The 13,150-nt window shown below is 45.6% G+C and overlaps 1 pseudogene; it reads right to left on the minus strand.

Moving 5' to 3' along the window:
* The window catches only part of LOC147737453 (uncharacterized), a 110,627-nt pseudogene that overhangs the window by 37,987 nt on the left and 59,490 nt on the right, over window positions 1-13,150 (minus strand).

Genomic DNA, 13,150 nt, shown 5'->3' on the forward strand with positions numbered 1-13,150 from the left:
TCTTCTCAAGATTTCTCCCTTGTGACTAAGGAGTAGTCACCCTGCATCAGCGGGCACCATCTAAGAACTCTGCGGTTTGCTGTAAGTCCTTCCTCAAGGAATCCGACGGCCCAGCTCGACGAGAACCGACTTCCCTGGCACCTCTGACCTCTACCCACGTCATCAGCTCAGCTGTGATCTGTGGGTGCGACGAGACCTCGAGGGACCGGCCATCATCAAAACCTGCACGCTTTCTTAACCAGCACGACCATCGAAGTAATTCTCTGGTGAGTGCTCTGGGGTCCGAGAAGCCCCGACCCTGAGCCGCTCCAGCACCGAAGTGCAGTCTCCCAGCATCTCCACGATCTGCGTGGGGCCCTTCTGCTCGCTGCTCAGCACGTTGTCTGGTCACTAGCCGCTGGCTTGTGCCCTTCTGTGACGACATCCGACAATCAACACTGCTGGTCTGGTTGCTCCAGACTGGCCCTTGCTTCCATCTTTGCGAGAAGCACCCCGGGCCCTCCTGGTCCACTCAAGACGCCATCTTAGGCCCACCACGTGGCCCTGAGATCTGCCAAGGCTTGTTGCCCCATCCTGGGCCCAGCGACGCCGACAGCATCATCCTTCGTGGGACAGCTCGCACCTCCACCGTGGTCGCCGACAACGCCTCCTGGTCCGTGAGACTGCAGAGCCTAGCGTCGCCCACTCACCTGGTCGAGGTGACGGCCAACCGGTGCCTTCCTGGTACCCTCTGACTACTGGCTAGTAGTACGAACTTGGTCCCCTCTGCTTTCAGGTATCATCAATCTCTGATCCAGGCTTGGATCCCTACGAACTATTCATCACTGGTCGCCGGCCAGCAACTCCTTTTCTTCCGGCTCCTGGCTCGTCAGCGAAGACCCCGACGCCTGTAAGACTTGTGCAGCCGCAGCCCTCGTGGCTAGGTAACTCGGCATTTCGGTGCCTGCATAGCCTCTTTACTCTAGGGTCCCGAGTCCCTCGCTTCCGACTTGCCTTATCGGGTCCGCCCGAGACCTTAAACTTTCCGTGTCCTCGGACACTTGTTTTAATTGTGCACTTGAAGTATTTTCCTAAGAGATTTGGTTTGTGCTTAGTACCCTGTCCTCATAAAGAGTACAGGGCTGTTGTGAATCTTAATAAATATCCTGTTTATTTTCATAACGCTTGTGTGGTGTCCTTTCACTTGGTGTTCAAGGGGTACATGTGTAGTAAACAGCTGGCTTAACGCGCCCTCTCGAGTCTTTAGCCTTAGACTGCTCGTATCCACGCTACTAGGATAGCTGGTCTATAGGTTGACTTACAACCAAACACCATAAGGGTCGTTGGAACGATACATAGCGGTCGCTAGAATAGCGAACGCTGCATATCGGGCCAACTTCTCACAGAGAGGTTGACTATTGCCTAGCACCGAATGTAACCGCGTCCACCTTACTCTCTAACTTTCTAAAGATAACGAGTACTGTTAAGAACTCCTTGGCTGTAAGAAATAGAAAGTCCAAGAGAAATAAAACTGTGTGGTTTGACAAACATTGTGCCCAGACTCTAAAAAAGTTAAAAACAGCGCTTGATGATAAACCAAGAGACAAAGAAAGAGTTAGAGAAGAACGAATTAATTATAAATCTGCTTTAGCATCCAGGAAAAAAGAGTTGCAAATGATGCCTGGTATAAACTGGATATGGCTGCCGAAACAAAAGATCACAAACTATTCTGGGAAACTATTAATGGTCCTTTTCTAAAGAATGACAATATTCCCGTAGTGAGTTCTCATGTTAGCTGCCACGCATGGATTGTCCATTTCTCAGAAATGTTTAACTCTGATTTTAATTCAGATGGGTCTATTTTTAATACAGATACAGTATCATGCACTAAATGGCAGAAAATGCAGTTATTTTTAACTTTGGATGAAGTCACAGAGGCAATTAAAAATAGCAAGGGGGTAAAGCACCTGGGCCTGATGGGGTACCCATGGACTTTTATAAGCATGAAAGGACTCTATGGGCACCAATTTTAACACGCTATTTTAATGCGGCCGTGGAAGACAGTTTACCACTGACATGGGGTCAGTCAATTATTGTACCCCTCTACAAAAAAGGATCTAGGTCCAAAGCCCGAAATTACCGTCCCATCTCACTTTTGGACTCGACAGTTAAAATCCTTAGTCGAGTCCTATTAGTGAGATTGGAAGCCTGGGTTGAGGAAAAAGACATCTTATCCCCAGTGCAGTATGGGTTTCGTAGGGGGATGGGTACAATGGAGCAGTGCGTGAACCTGGAACTCATAGTCGGCAAGTATACCAAAGCTAAAGATGGTAATCTTTTCCTGTGCTTTGCCAACTTGAGTTCAGCATTCGATCTGGTGGAACACGCACTGCTCTGGCCTATCCTGTTGGCGATGGGTGCCCCTATTGAAATCATCCATCTGCTTGCCAGACTGTACAATAATTTGTCCAGTAAAGTTAGATTTGGATCAGATGGAGAATGCACCCCTTTTTTTAAAATCAGAAGAGGTATCCGACAAGGATGTGTACTTGTCCCTCTATAATTCTCCCTTTTTATAAATCAAGTTGATCAAATTTTAAGACAGATTAATGCAGATGCACCTATCATTAATGGTAACCCGATCCCAATCCTCTTGTACGCGGATGACGCGCTCCTCCTCTCTAGGACACATAATGGACTGCAACATCTAATTAATCAGTTCCACGTATTTACTGAAAGTAGGAAGCTGAAAATTAACAAAGGCAAGACGGTTACAATGATATGTGGTAAGAAACCAAGAAAATGCAAGCCCTTTTTTTTAGACGGGGAGAGATTAGAATCTGTCAGTAGTTTCTGGTATTTAGGCATTACTTTTTCAGGAGACGGGAGATGGGTCAATGAACAAAAAAGTGTCCTTTTTAAAATGGTTAGAAATACAAGTTGTATTTTTAGATTTGCTGCTAAATTAGGGGGTCGTAGAATTCATGAAATGTTGTCCATATTTAATACAAGATGCATATCTTCAGCCATATACGGGGACAGGGTATGGGGGCATGATGCCCAGAGTGCTAACCTGATCCAGCGCTAGGAAAATGTGTTTTTAAAACGATTAATTTGGGCCCCGGCTACGGCTTCAACAGAGATAATACATAGGGAACTTGACATAAATTATGTTAATGATTTAATTGTTCTACGTCCTCTGTCCCTATGGCGCTCAATTTGGGCAAAGGAGGAGACAAAGTTTACCCAGGATGTAATTACTGATTGTATTAGACTCGACCACCGATCAAATATCCCCTGGTTAAGCCACATACAACATTGGTATAAGACACTGTATGGTCTAAACATTTTTAAAGATCTAACAACAGGGTCTACACAGTCGAAGCGGGAGCTTAAAGTCTCACTCCTCAAATATACAGCTGGGATTAGAATGGAAAGATATGTAAAACAAAGTACGTTTAATCTCTACCTGGAATATAACATTAAGGAAGGCTTCCAAACCTATTTTACTGTTGTTAGTATTAACTCTCACCGTTTTGTATTGACCCGTCTCCGGTTGGGAATTGTGCATCACTTAGTGGCCTTCCCAGTGGTTAAGAAACCCGGCACCTGTCCCTGTGATGATAAATCCAAACAGAGCACTTGTCACTTTATGCTATCCTGTAACTTTTATACTTCTTTTAGGAAATTTTATTTCTTACCCATCTTTTTAAAATACAATACGCGTGGTATACAAACAGCGATGCAACTGATGTTTAATTTAGAGACCCCAGACGTATGTTTTCATGTGGCCACTTATATTTTAAAACGAATTTCTGTAAGAAAATCAATCATCGTATGAATTCACTCAATGATGCTTTTTTTAAACTTTTTACTATGTTGAAATGAATACTTTTACCACTTATACTACTTACAGTTAGTTGAATGTAGTGAGTTAGACTTTTTAAGTATTCGGATTTGTGCTGCTAAATGCATATTGCACTTTGGGAAGGATGGTATTGACACTCCGCTATCATGCTAATTTGCACATATACTAACGCTGTACAAATGCTGCTATTGTATATTGTGCACTGAAAGAATGGTATAGTGCTTTGCACTTTATTTTGACATAGTTAGACTTTTTAAGTATTCGGTCTTGTGCTGCTGAATGCATATTGCATTTTGGGAAGGATGGTATTGACACTCCGTACTTTATCATGCTAATTTGCACATATATTAATGCCGGACAAATGCTGCTATTGTATATTGTACACAGAAAGAACGGTATAGTGCTTTGCGCTTTACTTCGACATATTTTGCACATATCTCAGTGGAAGTATGCCTTAATTGAAGCTATACATCTGTAAGGATGACATAACCATATATTTTTTTTTTACACTTTAATACTGCTAAATTTGCATAGACATTAGAAGATAAGTGTATGTGTATTGGTAGAAATCCGCTCCATTGTAATTTATACATCTTTGAGGATGATTTAATTGATTCTGCACCTTAATATTGCTAAATCTTGTACATACATTAGTAGACAAATGCACCAAAAAGCACTTTAAAGATTGTCGGATATGTGTTGTCAAATGTATAATGTATTTAAGCTACCAAGGTATTTTGTAAACCAAATTGATACATATGTATGTTGTATTTATTTTATTTTTTGTTTATTATGTTTTTTGCTATATGGTTTTATTTTTACATACCGAATAAAGCATCTTTGACTTGACTTGACTTCAATAGGTTTTCCCAACCAGACACATACAACACGTACATTATTGAAGAAGCTAGCTCATTTTGATTATTATACATCCCTTGGGGAAGTGAACTAGCTACTCTAGTTCCTCACTCTCTATTGTGATCTCAAACATTAAAATTACTATTCCCACACTAGTGAGTGCAAAAGTAGGGAAGGTGTTGGATAGCGTAGGGGTTAAAATTACTATTCCCACTCCAGTGAGCACAACAGTAGGGAAAGTGTTGCATAGCGTAGGGGTTAAAATTACTATTCGCACTCCAGTAAGTGAAACAGTAGGGAAAGTGTTGGATAGCGTAACTGTAAAAATGACTATGAATGAATGAATGAATATATTTTATTGTATCAATTAACAAAAATTGTTACAAAAAAGTGTCCTATAAAATATTCATAAAACTTGATTGCTACAGTAGTCATCATTAACTGCTACAAATTTGGATGCACTAGATCCTGTAAAACAAATCCTAAGAATACAGATCATAGATAATAAAACATTAAAACCCATGTGTCAATTATGAATTCAACGGTACAAAAGGGGGTGGTGATGGACGGAGCATCCGAATCAATCAAACACTCACACCCAGTCAAAAGATCTGGGTTTAATCCATCACCGTACTTTAGCCCACTCTGCCACCCCAGGGCCTAATTACAAAAGACCTGCAAATACGGTGAACGACTACAGCGCATCAAACTGTGACTATGACATTGGTCTATCAAAACATTTGAGTTCTGCATTTCTTCTTCTTGTTAGGTGTTGATCCTGAAAGATATAGGTCGATGGGTTTCAGGCTTGTGCTTTATGCACGCTTCAGGACTTCGCAAACGAATGTCAACCAAACATCGCACCATGTTGAGGAGGCCACTGGCGTGAGAGTTGGTTGTGTAAAATAGAGTGCCACGATAAAATAACTGTTCGGGATAGTTGTCCAGAGGGCCAGAGACCTGAGTGGGGCCATAAATGTAAGCAATGGCCTGTAGCCGCCATGGCTAATTTGTAACTCCTCGGTCAGTTTGCTTGTGTAGTATGCTGATCTGGTTGGGTTGTATTGCAAACACGCTCCACAAACTGGCATGTGGACACTCACTTTGGGATCCTTGCTGCCCGACAGCTCCTGTCACCCAGCGCCAAACAAGCAGGACTTGTATAGCTGAGCTATGTGCGCCCTCCAGGCTGGTCCAGTTATGCTGGCATCACAGAGCTGCACTAGATGAGTGCGGGCAATGGAGCAGACCACCCAAGCGCGCGACAAACCTTGAGGTTCCCGGTGACAAAGAGTAACTATTTTTAAGATTACTGTAAGGTTGTTACCAGTACTTCTTGAATGCAGTATTTTCATGGAAACCTAAAAAAAAGGTTAACACTAGCTATAGTATGCTTGCGATTACTAAAAATTTAACATCTGATAGCACGGTAAGCATTTGCAAAATATGCTCAACTTATCTTATACTCTCTCCAGCCCATCCTATAATTTGTGTCGCGTATTTTATATTTAGTTTATTATTTTCTTTAAACTATTGGCTTTCCTATTCAAAGTCTCACACAGGCAGGGACATCATAGCACTGTGAATATACAAGTCCCTATTCCCCAGTGCACCAACCAGGATTCAAATTAGCGACCCTCCAGTTTGAGACGAAGACATCAGAAATTATAACACTAAGTAATTGACCACTTCATACAGAATAGTTTAACTTGCATTTACTCTTCATTTTAGATATGTACATTATATTACAATTCCTTCCACTCCGCCCTGATTGGTGGGACCCTCGTACAGCTCAAAGTTCTGCTGCAGTATATTGTGATTTTACAAATGAAGGCTGAAATAAATAAATGTAAATATCAGAGGCCAATTGTTTTAGGGGAAGACAACAATATAGACTGGCTGAGCCCTGCTTGGTCACCCTTTCCCCCACCTCGGCCAAAGCCTGTGCACCCTTGCCTTGAGAGATGGAACTGCAAGTGACTCTGGTATCCTGATTTTATTTTGGCCTCAGCACAGAGAAGATACTGTGTGCGCACTGCATGACTGGGCTCAAAATTGACCCTACGACGGACACTAAAAGCACACTGTTGGTGGGGCAAACACTACGGTCTGTGTCCCTGGCTACATACAGTGAGTAGTGGTGGCAGCGTGCCATGTTCTTAGAGGTCAACAGCTGAACCGGCCATTTTACTTGTCAGAGGGCGGCTTCAGTGCTTACAGGGCATTGAGTAAAGTTCCATTTACGTGTCATGACCAGACCTCACATTGGCATCCCCGTTTGAATTTTGAGACGTGTATTTATAATATAAGGTAGCAGGGCTCTATATTGTTTACACATGTGTCAGTATGTTGTTACCAGTTACATCCATGTTCGATTGCCCATCCTCTAACATGGCACAAGATGGGCAATATTGCCAGCAATCCAGACGAGAAGGGTTTAACTTTGGACACAAGGGTGGAGGGATGGAGTCAGGACCGCATTTTAGAAGGTTCACACTTACTGGGCTCATGTTGTAAGTATTCACGCATGGAGGCAGCATCGTCACTACCTGCTGTGAGCAGCAACCACCCTGCACAAACTCCTTGCTTGTGCAGCAGAAGAAATGATGGTGAAATGCAACCAGGGAAACCAGTAAACCCAGACAGGGAATAAGCATTCAGGGTCTGGAAATAGCACAGGAAAGTGGGTCGCAAGCATATGGGCTTTGTTGTAACTCAAGTTGCTTTACTGCCCGACACAAAGAGCTGCTGTGTCAAGATAAGTATCACTGATAGTGACTCCCCAGTGAGCGAGGGCACATTGCCTGGTTTCTGCAAGTCTTCCGGGGTGAAACTATTGCCCCGGGCCGTGGCCCTGTGAGCTGCCTGTCTGATGAGAGGGAAGAGGAGAGAGCCTTGTCCGGAAGAAGTCTGCCTGCCCTTTGAGGAGGACCAGCAGCAGAGCCCGTTGTGAGGAACGGCCCAGAAGGAACAGAGGAAATGTGGCAGAGTGCCGAGAAGCCCTGTGAAGAGCACAGGGTCCCCCGGTCTCCCTGACTGAGCAAGTCTGTGTAGAGGTTGTGTCTCACTTGCCAGTGTCAACTGCTAAATAAAAAAACTGATTCGGAAACCGCAGAGGAGAAGATGCAGACAACCGCTGCTTACTCTACCGTTGTTGCACTTCTGCGATAACACCAGCACCTCAGACCCAAGAAGGAGATCCTTCCACCGCGACTACTCAACCTTCCGCCATGACTTCTGGGGAAGACATCTCAACGTGTCTTCATGGAGACACTGTCACACCAGCGAGCTGCCCATGGAGAGGAAATCAAAGGGACAGCGATGGTCTGTCCCTCTGCCCCAGAGCTGGCCGTGTTATTCATGTCCAAGTTTTAGGGGACATTTACCTATGATAGCAATCCATTTGTGCATCATATCCAGAAATGGCTTCGGTTTATTGATGACATTTTTTGCATTTGGGATGGACAAGATGATATCTTAAATGTGTTTATTGAATGGTTGAATGCCAGATCAGTAGATATACAATTCTGTGTGTTCAGTAGTCAGTCATCTATCACATTTTTGGATGTAGCAGTCTTTGGCCACAATGGCAGATTATGAACTACCATAAACGAGTCTTCTCTGGCGCTGCACCAAAAATTTGGAACTCTCTTCCACCAGAAATTCATAGAATCTCCTCCAAGGATGCTTTCAAATTGGAAGCAAAAAGATTCCTCGTGAATAAGTTCTTACCTTAACACAACGGACCCTAATCGCTCTGTAAATACTACATCCTTGGTTAATAATTCTGTTTGTTATAATTGTATTTTCCCCACTTACATCATTATGCATCATCACTCCCTTGATGTCATTTTATGATTGACTAGCCCACTCTACGTTAACCCTGAATTAGACAGGATCTGTTATGTTTGCACTATATGATTTTATGCATATTAGTTTCACCATTTCAGTCTTGTTGTGATCTGTTTCCTTCCTCTCCCTCTAACTGTAAAGCGCTCTGATATCCTTCGGGATCAAGTTCGCGCTATATAAAACTTAATGAATAAATACATTGTTTACCAAATCAAGGGTTAGGAACAATGCCCTGCATTATACAAGTCATCATCCACACAGTTTACGTGACAATTTGCCTTTGGGCCAATTTCTCCGAATAAGACAGAATTGCTCAGGTAAAAGTGATTATTCTTGTGAACAAATTAAAGGAACGCGGATACCCAAACAAGTTGCTGAAAATACGATGAAACGTGCTTGGTGGACTCCAAGAGAGACCTTTCTGGAAAATAGACCAGCAAATGACAAGTTAGAACGCATGGTATGCATCTTCACATTTTGTTCAAAGACTACCTGTAGGAAAGTGGGTTTCTGTCATAGTAACCCCCCACTTTTTGCCAGACCACTGATGCACTTTGACTTGATGTGCCCTGGTACCCTGCCAATCAGGTTCCCAGAGCCTGTGTTCTTTCCCCAAAACTAACCCAATTTGCCTATTTATTTATTCAAGAGTTTTATATAGCGCTGGCTAGACCCGGAGGTATCAGAGCGCTTTACATGAGGTTCCACAAAAATTACATTACAAGATTACGTCAGTTCAATTTACATCAGTTGCTAGACAAATAAATGCAAGAGCATAGAAGACGGGATGATTGAAGTGTAGAGGGGAAGGGGGTAAGGGTAAAGGGATAGTAGGGAGATAACGGTAGAGAGACGAAAGGAAAGTCTGTCCAAAGTCCGACTGGGTAGGTGACGGTCGAGGGGAAGTCCCAAAACCCATCTCCTCTATAGCTATCAGGTGGCTCCACCAGGCGTTGGTCAAATAGCATGATCTCGATGTGAGAAAAAAACCCACCAAAAAAAGCATGGATGGCAAGATAAATGGAGCGTAGAGGGTAGGGGGCATGGAAGGAGAGAAAGGGGGGGATAGGGGAAGAGACAACAGGGAGAGACAAAATGAAGTCTGTCTAACGGCCGACTCGGTAGGTGACGACCAAGGAGGGAGTCTACGGCCCATCTCCCCTATAGCTAAACCAGGTAGCTCCATCGGGCATTCAACAAAATAGTTCAGTCTCAATACATTGAGAGAGTAGAGAGGGAGAGACAAAGATAGAGGGAGTGCGCGGAAGAGACAACAGGATAGACAAAAGGAAGTCTGGCTGACGACCGACTGGGTTGGTGACGTCCAAGGAGGGAATCACTGACCTGTCTCCCCTGTAGCTAAACCAGGTAGCTCCATCGGGCATGAGACAAAATAGCTAGATCTCACATGACCACAGGTCAGCCCCTGGTAAATGGTACCACAAGTACCCACTGCACTGTGACCAGAGAAGGCCTCTAAGGGCTGCAGCACTTATTGTGCCACCCTTAGAGGCCCGGTACCTCTACACACACATACTGCCTTTGCAGGCTGCGTGTTTTGATGCAGAACAAAGTGAAGAGTCAACATGGCACACATCCTTGTGAGCCATGCCTACAACCCACTGCCCTGGCCTAGATCACCCACCCCTCCAGCTAGGTGTACTATACCAGTGGTGAGGGTACAGGTGAATGAGCCCTGTACCCATACAGTGCCCAAGTCCATTCTTGGCCATTGTAAGTACAGTCCTGCCATTAAGAGTATATGGTGCTGGGAGTTTGTCATTACGAACTCCACAACACCATGATGGCTACACTGAAACCTGGAAAGTTTGGTATCAAACTTCTCAGCACATTAAACCCACACTGATGCCAGTACCTCATGTATTTTTATTGGAAGTGTTTTAGTGCGCCAAATTATATTTTGTACTGGGGGATTAAAATTAGAACTGTTTATAGGGAGTCACATACATAATCTCCTTTTTACGTACAAAGGAAATAACATGAGTTGTATTTTTCTATATTAAAGCTACTATGTGGAATTTCTTTCTTGGTGGTATATATATGTATAATTACCGGATCTTGTGAAGATGTGATTGAGTAGAGTGGATTGAATGGTGGCTATAACTACTAGGTGATACTTTTGATTCCAAGAGGATATCTTAATTTCTACTCTTCAATAAAGACCAGATCTCCAGAGGACAGCGGACCTGTCCAGAAAACCTCTAACTTCAAGGATTTCGAACAATTGAACTCTGACGTTCTGTCGTCTGCCCTTCTCAACTCTCAACGCACCTCCAGGCCTGGCCACTGTGACTATAAACCTGTCAATTTACAAAGATGTGTTTTCTTCTTGGTTTCGGTGTCTAAAAGGTGTCAGCCCAGTATGGTTGTGGTATGCCACTCCTGGAGTTCACAGACCTAAGGGTTTGTTCCTGGTATATAGAATGGATGACAGAGGGCGTCCCCGCCCAGTGCCCCAGGTGATATGAATGGCGTCTGAGTTGAGCCCATTTACGTAAACTCAGGCCATAGGCTGTGTGTCCAGCAGCTTCCTACGTGATCTCAAATTCCCTGACATACCAAGGCGCCTAAACGTCTCGATCATAAAAGACTATTCCAGGGAGTCAAACGCCTTATCGGCATTATCAGCCTTCATGTGTGTGATTTCCCGATGCAGCACTGCGAATACCGTCCGTAGATGAACCGCTGTGGGTTTATGTGGGACAAATCCCAACTGTAACGGGGAGACAATTCTCTTTCCTAGGAGGGATAGCCGAGTCGCATCACCTCAGGCAGGAATTTATTTCTAAGCTTTGTAAAACTCTACACCTGACTTTCAGATCCCGGAGCCTTTCCTCCTCCTAGGGCGTGTTGGACTTGGCCTTTCTGGCAGGTTCACCCCTAAACTTTTTGCTTTTACTTGTGACATGGTGTTAGTGATTTTTGGCTTCTGCGCACTTTACCACGGTGTCCCAGGGTAAAGTGTGTGCGTGTAGTGTGGAGAAGTGTGGCTCAGGGGTTAGAGGCGGCAGACCCGGAAGCTGAGATCGGCCCTGGACCAGGGTTCAATTCCCCGCCTGGGTGGGTCTTGGGCTAAAAATTCCACGGACTCGATAATTCTCACTCCGGTGCCTTCTCGACTCACGGGCTCACACTCTGCGACTCTGGGCAATAGCTTGCTTAATCTCCACAATGGCCCCTCGCGGCGGGATGCCTGGCTTTCACCTTGTGGATACCCTGCCGGGGTTATCCCACAGGGGAATACCAGGACGGGTTCCCTAAGCAAGCGCTGGGACACCCACTGCGGGTAGCTGTGCGCTATATAAGCTCAAATACATTTACATTTATTTATTTACATTTAGTAAGGTTGGCCTGCCCTCCCATAGGAATGCATGGGGAATGTTGTGTCCCTGGTAGTTCCTGATGCGTGGGGAGTGCAGGTGCGAGTTTGGTATGTGTGGACTTGTGTGATTAAATGCTGCGCAATTATGTGTGCGGCGTTATTGTGTCTAGTGTGGAAGCGCCACTTCTATAAGTTGGCCTGTCTGTGTAATTTATGTGAATTGGCTGTCTGGCTTGTGATTGGCTGGAGCTGGCTGGTGAGCCTGGCTCCATGAGTCATGATGGGTCTGCCCCGGTGGTGAGTGGAGAGATCTGCATGAGTGATGTGAGGGAGGAGTGCACCTGGGACCTGAATAGGGCTGGGCTTTCCCCACACAATGCTGGCTACGCCCCCTGTGGTGCGTCTAATTTCACTGGCCAGTGAATGAGAAGAGGGGCTGAGCACATCAGAGTGCTCCAAAACCAGCTGCGACTGGTTTTTCCCCTACCCTGCAGCCTAGACAAAGGATTTCTGGGTATAAGAAGGGGCTGTGACCCCATACCAATGTTCTCTGTTCCTGATCCTAATCTGAGGGGGGCCTGCTGCTACTGGGCGCCAGGAGGACCGCCACTGGGACTGCCTTTCTGCCTGGAGGGCCCTGTGAGCTGGCCTCTGAACCCAGCCTTTGCCCCCTACCTTTCTCCTCTTCCTGGGAACTTTGCTGGACTTTGGCTAGGACTCTGCCTCTGGAGGCGCCAGGGGAGCGCTGTTTCCTGAGTGCTGGGAGCACTCCTACTTTTGTCTGCAGTCCAGAGCTACTTTCACCTCTAACGAGGGATTCCCCAGCGTGGGGATCCCCCTGCCTTTGTTTGTCGGCACAGGTGCCAACCGTGCATTTTGCCTGCATTTTGCCCTAATCTGCGGCGCGGGTGCCTACCCCGCTCATTGCCGTATTTCTGCTGATTTTCGGGAGCCTACCCCGTTGTTGCCGCGGCCCGCGAAGAATTACCTCCGGGCCGCTGCCTAGTGCGACCCGGAAGTACTGTTCCAAAACCGGATGCCGCCGGGGGCCCACCCCGCGCTCCGGCATCCTAGGGCGAGGTGTGCAGTTCGGGACACCAGTAGAGTGTGCCGGTGTCCCGGGAAGTGTAGCCCTAAGCGGCCCCAGGCGGGAGCCTACCCCGCGCTGGGAGTGAGCAAGACACGGGGTGCGGGTCGAGGAGCAGCCGGAAGACAACGGAGACTCCGCTCCGGGGATTAGAGGAGCATCG

Source organism: Lissotriton vulgaris, chromosome 1_1 (genome assembly GCF_964263255.1).
Source record: "Lissotriton vulgaris chromosome 1_1, aLisVul1.2, whole genome shotgun sequence".
Taxonomy (NCBI): domain Eukaryota; kingdom Metazoa; phylum Chordata; class Amphibia; order Caudata; family Salamandridae; genus Lissotriton; species Lissotriton vulgaris.